Here is an 11,565-nt window from a genome sequence, read left to right on the forward strand (position 1 = left end):
TTTTCCCAGCTTGTAATAGTTGAGTTACTAACCTTTCAAAATGTTGACTTGTGTCCTGGGCAGATGTACTTCACTTTCTCTCCCGATCTATTGCAATGCCCGAAGTGATCACTTTGTTGGGACCATCTGTTTCTTCTCTCCAAAGACACTCCACAAACTCCTTGGCAGCATCTTGGAATGTATTCCGAGCTTCTTAACAAATAAAAATATTCAGTGAATCCAGAAATTTAAAAAAATAGTATCCAAAGAGTCCAACACTGATATTAAATCCAATAGTTGCATAGCAGGAATAAACTGAATGCCTCAAAGCACATAAGCAAAACATTGCAGAACTGTGCAATTTCTTAATTATCAAACAGGTTTTACCTGCTATCTGGGAAAAAAAAACAGCAAACACCTTAGAATAAACTTTTTACCTGGCTTGCTATTATGAAGGTCCTTTGATAATGCTAATTGTTCAAATTTTATACCCCTGAACAAGCATATAATACTCAAAATTACACTAAACTGATAACATCATTAAACTGTTCCCTTTTGGATTTGATGACTCATTTGGAAGGCGTCTTATACTCAGACTCCACTATTTCTAAATGTGCAAATCCCCAGACTGCATGCAATCCATCCTAATGTGAGAGCATCCTCCAGATACTGGTATAACTGATAATAGTTTAGTTGCTGGCCATAGATTTCTTTGCTGCCATGAATAGGGTTTTGTTCTTGTTGTCATTGTGAAGGTTTGATTTGTGTATGTGTATAAAGGGTAATATAAATCCTATTTTCATTTGTAGAGCTGTGTGACGCTTTCTTGGTGCATCCAGAACAAAAAGCTGTTGTTACCCCGCTGCTTGAGCAAGAGAGAGCTTTTCTACAGCTTAAATTGTGTGTGCCATCTCCTTGCCACACCAGTCTGTCCACCTCACCAGTAAACATCCTGAGATTCTGCCAGTGTTAATCTTGCTTGCAGGTTGCATTTTGTGAGTGTCCTGTGATGGTCTGGAGTGGGGTTGCCAACTGTCTAATCACACAAACCCAAAGCTCCTTGCTCCACCTGCTTACCCCACCCCTTCCATGAGGTCACACCCTGTCCTGTCCATTCTCTGAACCCCTGCCACCGCTCACTCTATCCCCTGTCTCTCCATGCCTCACTCACTTCCACCAGGCTGGGGGTGCAGGAGGGTGTGCAAGCTCTGGGAGGGTGTTTGGGTGAAGGCTGTTGGCATGCAGCAGAGGGTTGGCATGCAGGAGGGATGTGGGTTCTGGGAGGGAGTTTGGGTATGGGAGGGGTGAGGGGTTCTGGGAGGGAGTTTGGGTGCAGGCTCTAGGCTGAGGTAGTTGGTGCTTACCTTGGGTGGCTCCTGAAAGTGGCCAGCACACCCCTATGGCAGTGGCTCCTAGGCAGAATGAAGGGACTCTCTATGGGCCACTACCCACAGGCACCACCCTCACAGCTCCTATTGGCCACAAATCCCACCCAATAGGAGCTGCAGAGTTGGCTCAGGGCAGAGGAGCTGTGCAAAGCCCCCCTGCATGTCCCAGGGAGAGCAAGGACTATGCTTGCTGCTTCTGGAAGTGGCCAGGAACCAAGGTAGATAAAGGAGCCTGCCTTAACCCACTGCTATGCTGGACTGTTAGTGCCCAACATTTCCTGGTTGGCTGTAGTAGTCTTTAGGAGAATAAGTGTGATTCTAGGAGACTCCCTGAGAAAGTGGGAGGGTTGTCAACCCTAGACCTGGCACGTAATGTAGAGGAACATTCTTATAGGAGGTTCAGAACTGGGGTTCACTGAAATTGCCAAGTTTGCTGTTTGCAAAGACAGAATAAACACCTATCTGCTGGTTCAACTGAGGATGTACACCTCATTTTGATATACCAGTGGTGAGAGGAATTTATAAAAAAAAAACCATGAGTTTTTGATATTAAGCAAAGATAATAAAACCAAAAATGGTTACAAATAAAATATCTACTGTCTAAAATTTAACAGTTTACATCTTGGGCTCAAGTGATTTCTCACCTACAGTCAATTCTCAGCATCCCGAATCCACATAACTGGAAGAGTCACCTTTCACAGATTCCAGGAGCATTGGTCTCTTTTCTTCCTTAAAGGATGGACAACAAAGGAATCCCTTTTCTTCTCTCTTAGGCTATATCTAGGCTACACGCCTTTTTCAAAAAAGGCTTTTTTGAGATACTTTAGAAAAAGCCTCTTTGGAAAAAGAGTGTCTAGACTACAATCAGTACTTTTGAAAAAGCAAGCCGCTTTTTCAAAAGAGAGCACCCAGGCAGTCTAGACACTCTCTTTCAAAAAAGCACAGTTTGCACTCCATAGTGCCTTTTTTCGAAAGAGCACTTTTGAAAAAAAGCGTTCCGCCTCATCAAATGAGGTTTTCCATGGTCAAAAAACTGCCACGTTCTTTCAATTTACTTTTGAAAGAACACGGCAGCAGTCTAGATGCAGGTAAAGATTTTTCGAAAAAAGACCACTTTTTTAGAAAAATCCCTGTAGTCTAGACATACCCTTACGGTCCACACCCCTTTGAAATATAGTCTTTGAACAGTAACCCAACAAAGTTCCTCTCCCTTGCTATTTCAGTGCAGGCATCAAGCCTCTCCATCATCTGCTCAGTTTGGGTTTTTTAATTGGCTCGATAACTTTGTTTACTTTAGTTGAAAATGTGTTTTCATTGTCCTTTGCTTGTAATGGAGCCATGCTTTTTTCTCTTCTGCCTATTAGCTTGGTCCATGCAGACAGGTAAATCCTCATTTCTTTGACAAGGGCAGACTTGTTTATCAACAGCTGCCTCCAGGACATATTCAAAGAATATTTTTCAATATACTTAAACAAGTACTTGTACAAACCCATGCATCCATCATGCAAGGATATTCATGGCCAGCGTGTCCCCTGTTCTCACGTGAAACCTTACAAGACACTCTTTGGATAAATATTCCAACAACAGTTTGTCGAGCAGAGTGATTTTGACACACTGCTAGGATTTACTGTTGCATAACCGTGAACCCTTTGCCCGTTGATATAAAGTGGCTCTTAGGGTAACTAGCTGGTTGAAACAGTTTCCAACTTCGAAACTTTTCATTGACGCTTTGATGGAAAAACTGGACAGAGAGAAATTCAGTGACATCTTCTGAAACTTTTTTCCATTTTCACCGCACTATGGTTATCTGACTCCTGAGCTACATAGATTGCTTCTTTTCTGCCTCCAGCACTTTTCCTTACTGAACCTCATCTGACATTCTTATGAATACAATCAACTCCTGTTTCCCATCCCCAATGACTTTGTGCTTGTTTAGTGTATTCTATCAGGAAAGTCTGAGTACATCATGAACTCAAACATGAACTAAAGGAGTGTTTTCATGCTGCCTCTCACTTTACAACTCCTTTGCCAACGATAATGTTTGTTATTTAATTGCCAGCATGTCCCTTTTCATAGTTTAATGTTTTAGGATTTACAGCACAAATGTGGTACGGTGAAAGGTACAGATCTAGGCTCAGGCACACTTTCTCAGTTTTAATAAAGCCTGAGGTATGTCTACACTAGCCCCCTAGTTTGAACTAGGGTGGCTAATGTAGGCATCCGAACTTGAAAATAAAGCTCGGGATTTCAATATCCCAGGCTTCATTTGTATGTTCCCGGGTGGGCGCCATTTTTAAATCTCCTTAATTCGAACTGACTGCCCGCTGCTACACAAGGCAGTCAGAAGTTAATCCGAACTAAGTCCTTAGTTCGGATTAACTGTTGCACCTCATTGCAGGAGGAGTAATAGTTAATCCGAACTAAGGATTTAGTTCAGATTAATTTCTGGCTGCCGCGTGATATTTAAATCCCGGGCTTTATTTGCAAGTTCGAATGCCTACATTAGCCACCCTAGTTCGAACTAGGGGGCTAGTGTAGACATACCCTAGGAGACTTATAGCAGATTTGATTAAGTTGCAGTCTCCCAAAGCCTCAGTCTTCAAACCTGAACTTGGAAAGAGTGCCTGCTCATACCAGTCAACATTAGCTGTATAGATGAGGTAAATAGGATCAAGTTTAATAAGGACAATGAAAAGTGCTCTACTTAGGAAGGAACAATCAGAATGGGAAGTGAGTGTCTAGGAAGGAGTACTTCAGAATGGGATCTAGGGATCATAGTGGACCACAAGCTAAATACGAGTCAAAAGTTTGATGCTGTTGCAAAAAAAAGCAAACATGATTCTGGGATGCATTAACAGGAGTGTTGTGAGCAAGACACGAGAAGTCATTCTTCTGCTCTACTCTGCACTGATTAGGCCTCAATTGGAATATTGTGTCCAGTTCTGGGCACCACATTTCAGGAAAGATATGGAGAAATTGGAGAAGGACCAGAGAAGAGCAACAAAAATAATTAAAAGGTCTAGAAACATGATCTGTGAGGCAAGGCTGAAGGAATTGGGCTTGTTTAGTTTGGAAAAGAGAAGGCTGAGAGGGGACATGATAGTGATTTTCAGGTATCCAAAAGGGTGTCACAGGGAGGGGGGGGGGGGAAATTGTTCTCCTTGGCCTCTGATGATAGGACTAGAAGAAATGGATTTAACCTGCAGCAGGGGAGGTTTAGGTTGAACATTAGGAAAAACTTCCTAACTGTCGGGGTGGTTAAACACTGGAATAAATTGCCTAGGGAGGTTGTGGAATCTCCATCACTGGAGATATTTAAGAGCAGGCTGGATAGACATCTATCAAGGATGATCTAGATGGTGCTTGGTACTGCTGTGAAGGCAGGAGACTGGACTTGATGATCTCTCAAGGTCCCTTCCAGTTCTAGTGTTCTATGACTGTATGATCTTGCAGGCTCAGTTCCCTATTTCTCCATATGGTTCCAAAGCTTCTTATGAAAAATTTTCCTTTTCAGAATTTCCAATAATTTCCAAACATTCTTCCCACCATCACATTTTCTGCTACTAGTATTTAAAAGCCAGGGCACAGGTGTTCCTTTGATTTGTGGCATTTGACCTTGACACTCTACATCCTTCCATAGGCAACTGGTGCTTGGGAAGTGAGGGAGAGGGGGGTGCAGGGAGGGTAATCTAAAGGGACAGGGAGGTAGTATGAGGAGGAATCGCATTTAGCAATTAAGATTTTGGTGGGGATGCAGCAGGGTGCATTCTGAGTCCTATCACGAGGCGCCTACGCATCCTGCCGTATTGTACTTGTTATTCCTCCGCATAGTGTACTCGCTCAGTTGTGCATTTGTAGCCTATTTCTCATTCATGCACAGAGTTAAATAACAACCTGCCTTTCCTTATCAGTGCACTCTATATCTGGAGTAACTCATTGATTGTGTCTCCACTGGACAGCAGACCAATTTGTTCACCCTGCTGTGTCTTCCTGAGAAATCAGTGACTTCAATTAAAGGAATCAGCTGCCATAAGCAGGGACAACATCAAGCCAGCCTCCCTGATATCGTCAGTCCAAATGCATTCTTCTACTGCAACGATAATGAAACCTCAGTGATTCAGGAACCAAGTTGGTGATATATGTTACCTAAAGGAGCCACTGAAAGGTAAATTCATTGTTTCATTTACTCTCTTCTTACATCGGAATGACTGTTCAAGTATTTTAGAATTGATTAATAACACAGTAAAAACATTCTGACTGACTAATAATTAAATCACACAGGCTGTGTCTACACTGCACCCGTTTTCCGGAAAAGGGATGCAGATTAGACACTTCGGAATAGCAAAATCCGCGGGGGATTTAAATATCCCCCGCAGCATTTGCATTTACATGGCTGCCGCTTTTTTCCGGCTTGGGGATAAGATGGAGAAAAGTGCCAGTCTAGACGTGATTCTCTGAAAAATAAGCCCTTTACCGGAGGATCTCTTATTCCTACTTGAAGTAGGGCTTATTTTCCGGAGAATCACGTCTAGACTGGCGCTTTTCTCCGGCTTATCCCCAAGTCAGAAAAAAGCGGCAGCCATGTAAATGCAAATGCTGCGGGAGATATTTAAATCCCCCGCGGATTTTGCTATTCCGAAGTGTCTAATCTGCATCCCTTTTCCGGAAAAGGGGTGCAGTGTAGACACAGCCACAGTGTTTTAATAGTGTATGCTGTGAAGAGCTGCAGAGACACATTAAGAGCCACCTGCAGCTCCAAAGTCTTAATCTGAGTATCACCACTCTTTTGTTTTCTAGACTGACATTCACTGTTTGCTTGGTACACACTCCTTCTACTTCTTTATTTTGTAGGCAGCATGATGGCATGTTAGGATTTGCCTCCAACATTTGTAATTACGAGAGATTTTCAGCATAGTGTGTATTCTCTAATTAGTACACCCCTCGCCTTCCTCACCTGCCTAGCCACTGGAATTGAAAAGTGAAGAGGACCTTACACGTTACTCTGTGTGCTTGGGTTTGCCTTATCTGAAAATTAAAATGAACGTATATTGTAAGTTACTGCGCTGGTGGGGTGAATGAGGGTTACTTGATGCGCAGACATCCCCTAATGGGTCTGACACCTCCCATAATGTTTGGGAAGTAATCCCAAGAGGAAATAGAGAGATACTCTTGATCTAAAGGAGGGAGTCCTTTCTCCCATTGGGAAAAGAATGAACCCGAATGGAATAGCGGCAGGGGTACATGAGCTCCCCGTGCAATATCAAACCCATTTCTTTTGTTTAGCTTCAGCACATGCTAAATCTATGGGCCTAGTATTTGTATCTCATTTTCTCATTAAATACTCTTTGCATTGATCTTATATCATATTTTCAAGGGACATAATTAATTTTCCATGGGTGAATTCAAATGCAGCTAGTGGTTTTTAGAACGTTACTGATTAGCAACATGTTCTTTGAAAAGCTCCAGGTGTAGTCTTCTTCCCTTCAAACCCCACTGGAACTCATGAGAATGAACATATGAGTAGCATGTGAACCTGATTATATACCAGCTACACAGGAAGAGCATTGCCTGAACTGTTACATGCATTTCTGAGGGCAAAATGTGAGCCAGAATATTTAACCTTGGATATTTTTCAATTTTCCCTTAGGCTGGCTTGGGTACAGTAATGATTGGAATTAAACAAGACAAAATTTAAAAGTAGCATCACTCAGAGGTTCTATGAGAGAGGCCTTCCGTTTAGTGGAAATAATGTGATGGCCTGCACCCGTAACACCTTTGAGCACTGTCAGATCTCATCAAACAAGTTAGATTGGGTCTGGTCAATGGAAGGGTAAAAAATCTAAGGATAAGATGTGTCTTTGAATCTGTATATCTGATTTATAGGTACCATGGTGACACTTTAAAACTGGAATGAATATTCATTATGAGCTGTTACCAATTACAGGCATCTTCTTATTATATATATTTGAAATATGCTTAGGTCCATCCATCTGTGAGTCCATTTGTTCAAGATCTCCCCCTAAACAGTAAGAGCTAGGACCAACAAATTTGGCATGCAGCTTCCTCTTATCATAATTGAAAGCAAGATCAGGGATTGGTTGTGCCAGGAAAATAGGATGTGCCTGGAATTTGATTGTTTCTCTTAAAATGAAAAGGGAAGAGTCTGGCAGTAGGGAGTTGTACTTCAGAATGACCATGGGGGGAGGGAAGGAAGCAGCTAGGGGCCAGAAATAAGGACCAGGACAGCTATAACCCCTTGGTCCAGCTGGGGAGCAGTGGTGGAGAAAGGGACAGCTATCTACTATGTGTGTCAGAGAGTTTGTTTGTGTGTCTGTCTGTCCCCCAGCCAGGAGACATGCATCCCTCCCCAGGCTGTGTCCGCTAGAGCTGCAGCAGCCATGGGCAGGTGCTTTTCACATGGCCCAAGTTGCTGTGGTGAGAGAGGGCTGGGGTTGTCCTCTCTCCCGGGGAATGAACTCTTCATCCCTAACCCTACCCCAGAACAATAATTTAAAAAAAGAAAAACAAAACTTACTTGAGCTGGTACAGACCGTATGCTTACATAAAAAGGAGGCTATTAAATATCTACAGCATTTATATGATTCATTGTATTTCTGTAGTTAAATCTTTCCTATTTCACTAAATATTCACTGACCCCTGTTAGAATAATATTTAGGGTAGTCTACTACCACTGCATGAGAATCGCATCAAAATCAGGGACCATCCTTTTTCCCTCATCGGTTTTCAGCAAACTCTATCCAGATCAGTCTTGGTGATTCATCCTTTTCTTGTGACAAGAAATAGAACATGGAAGGCCCAGTGGTGGAAAGTTTCTAATATCCCATCAGATTGCCTAAACTAAGCTCTGGAGAACAGCGAGGTGGATGTGTATGACACCAGAGCTCTTTATAGGCAGACTTTTAAGCTGCAACTTGCAATAGGTACAACTCATTGTAAAGACACCTTGCTGGAGGGCAGACCCCTAGCACTGAGCACATGGCACAGCATGTGCTCCCAGTGCACTGACTCAGCTCTGCTGGCCTAAGGGCATAAGCCAGCCCGTGACTGATGTGCCTGAGACAAAACTTCCCCAATTGACAATTACTCCGTGGCATGCAGCTTCTTGGAAGCTACTGGGACTGGCCACTGTGGAAATCAGGATGCTAGGTAGACTGCTGGACTGATCAGGAATGACAGTTCCCTTGTTTGCTTGTTTGGTTTTTCTTAAATAAAAGTTTTGTTACCTCATTTATAATCTTGCATGCACTTCATAATATAGCTCTATGGCCTCTCACCCTGGTAGGAGTGTTAGATGTTAGAAAGTGTTTTGCAAGGGTACTCGAGGATGTTCACACTGCACGTGAACCAATTATTAATTTTTCATCCATTAGTGTCTTTGTGAGATTTCCATTGTGCTGGCTCTTCCCCAGGACTGTCTTTTACACCCGCTGTGTGTGTGTGTCATTTGTTTCTAGGAAAATTTACTCCACAGCTGCTCTCCTACAGAGTGTTCCAAGTAGGGATAGTTCATTGCTTGCCATTCGCTATTCCTTTTCTCTTTGTATATGCCTTGCTGGGAGCTTCATCCCACTGCAAAACACCTAATGATTTTATTTAATACAATCAAGTGTCAAAGTGACTAATTGGATGCTTTAGACTAGTGACTAGTGAAAAGATGAAGCTTTTCAGGAGACATCATAAATTTAATAACTAAAAATAACAGTCTTAAATTTAGCGATGATAGAGTTGAGAGCAGACAGTGTAACTACCGAGAACTGGGAGTCCCCAAGGGCAAAAATACAGCTAAGTATAGATTTGGGAATTGAATGTTTGGACTACAGCTGAGTAAACCCTACAGGGTCTGGTTCATTCAAGGTCTGTTTGTTAGGGTTGGCAATGGACTAATACCTAGAAAGCTAGAAAGATCAGGTTCTATAGATACCAAGATTAGTTCTTGCTGGCAATCTATTTATGCTTTGGAGGATTTATGGGGAGATAGGCAGTGGCATCATCTACTATAGGAATAGCTGCAATTTCCACTGCAATGTCATCCATGCCCTGCTAGTAGATGCTGCTCATAAATTCACTATTTCAGCATATCAGAGTGTCATGTTTACTGTAGCATATTAGAACTTGGAAAGTCTGTTGAAATATATTATTGAGAGAAATATTAACAGCATCTTATTTTTAAAAGCCACTTTTTTCCAAGGAAGGGGGAAATATGGACGTCAAGCTGGTCTTATTTGTCAGCCTGAGCTATTAAATGACTTCAGTGTGAAAGTCAGAAGATAATTTCAGGACTAATTTCTCTTTATATTTCTCTGAACATCTTTGTAAACAGATTGATAGAAACCCTTTGACAGGAATGGTTCAGTTTCTGGGTACTAGTCTGAAGCAGAATATCTGAAAAGTACCAGAACTATTTGTTAAAGTTAACTAAGCTTTGGGTTTGATTGTGTTTGAGTATAAAGATTTAATAAATCAAACCTTTGGAAGTTTACTGTAGATAAATTAATATTTAGTTCAAAGAGTAGCTGGCATTTATGTATAGCTGTTCACGTTTTCTGAGAGTCAAGAGATTTCCATATTACAGTTACAGCAGATGTGCAGAGACTGAGTTCTCTCTCCCTCTCCCTCTCTGTCTCTAATAGCCGTATGACAGGAAAGCCTTATAATCAGACATATTGTGGACTCTTGTTCTGTTTACATCCTTTGTGATTTGTGTACTTGTGTTTATTTTGGGCTTAGAAATTACTCCATGGAAAATTGATAAATTATGATTAGGGCTCCATAACAGTCATGAAGGTCGTGGGAGTCATGGAAGTCTGCGACCTCCATGATTTCTCCACGGCCAGTTCCTCAGGTGGGCTCAGGGACAACCAACCATACCGGCCACTGCTGAAGCAGCCCCAGAACAGCTCTATCAGCTGCTGCTCCGGTGGCCCCTGGGTAGCAGTCCCCAACCAGCTGGAACATCCATGGTCTGGAGCCACTGGCCCCAGGTGCACCTCTGCCCGCAGAATAGCCACCTCCAACTTTTAATCGTGGTTTTTGGAGGTATTTTTAGAAATCATGTACAGGTCACAGAGTGAATTTTTGTTTACTCCCTATGACCTGTCCATGACTTAGGCTATGAATTAGTCACAGGTATTTTTAGTATTTTTCATGAGGTAAAAAATAAAATGTATGCAAGAACAATAGGCTGACTTTGGTCTGCACTGACTTAACTGGGTTATAAAGCATCTTGCAGTCTGGCTTATAACCTACAGCAATGGGTGATAAATTTTGTCCCAGAAACATGGCATGAACCAACTGAAATCAATGTGTCTGATTCTCTTCACACTAGAGTCACACAATTCAAAATCTGGGGAAATTGAGGTTAGATCTTTTCACATTGTCTTTCCACTTTTTATTTTGCTGCAGAATGTAACGCCTGTTCTCGAAGCTTTAATCTGTGCCCCAGATGGGAATGAAAGCTGTTGTGATGAAATCAGGCTTGCCAACAGGGAAGGTGGATAAGGGGGCAACCGCCTTGGAGCCCAGAGATATAAAAGGAGCCAGAGCCCCAGATCCTTAACTGCTGCTGGAGTGCCACATGGTGCATTCTGGGAAGCACTGAGGGCTATTCTCCAAGTGCCACTGCCCAGCCACTCCCTTCCCACCAATAGCCCCTCCCCTTCTGGAGGCGTGGAGCAGCCACCCCCACCTTACCTAGAGGTCAGGTGAGACTGTCAGCCCCACTGGCTGAAGTAATCTAAGAAAGGATGTGTTCCATGGCATTGCTCGCCCAACCAGGATGTGGGAACTATCAGATATCTCACAAAAGGCAATTTCAACCCTGTTTCACAGCAAGGAAGATTTAGATTGAAGAAGAAGATGGTGTTGTGATTCAGACATTGCATTTATGCAGTCTAATAGAATTCCCAGACTGCCACAGATTCTGTTACCGTAAGCAAATCACTTAATTTACTTGTTCTCATTTTACAAGAGGAATTGAGAAATTGTTCATTTTTCTTCCACTTTCTATTTAGATTTTTGTTTCCCTAATGCATATCTATACAGTGTCCAGAACAGTTTATTTTATATTGTTTGTATTTAGGGTTGTCAGCTGTCTAATCACACAAATCCAAACACCTTTATCCCATCCAGATCACTCCAACTCCTCTCCTTCTGTCGCTTTCTCTCTCCCACCCTCACT

The 11,565-nt window shown here is 42.4% G+C and overlaps 1 long non-coding RNA gene across 1 annotated transcript in view; it reads right to left on the minus strand.

The window, feature by feature from the left end:
- LOC142830852 (uncharacterized) overlaps positions 1 to 421 on the minus strand; it is a 67,540-nt gene extending 67,119 nt beyond the window's left edge. Inside the window, exon 1 of the long non-coding RNA XR_012906380.1 lies at positions 33 to 421. This is a non-coding gene — a long non-coding RNA (uncharacterized LOC142830852). The remainder of the gene's footprint in view (positions 1 to 32) is intronic.
- Positions 422 to 11,565: the final 11,144 nt, after the last annotated feature.

Source organism: Pelodiscus sinensis, chromosome 10, assembly GCF_049634645.1.
Source record: "Pelodiscus sinensis isolate JC-2024 chromosome 10, ASM4963464v1, whole genome shotgun sequence".
Lineage (NCBI taxonomy): Eukaryota > Metazoa > Chordata > Testudines > Trionychidae > Pelodiscus > Pelodiscus sinensis.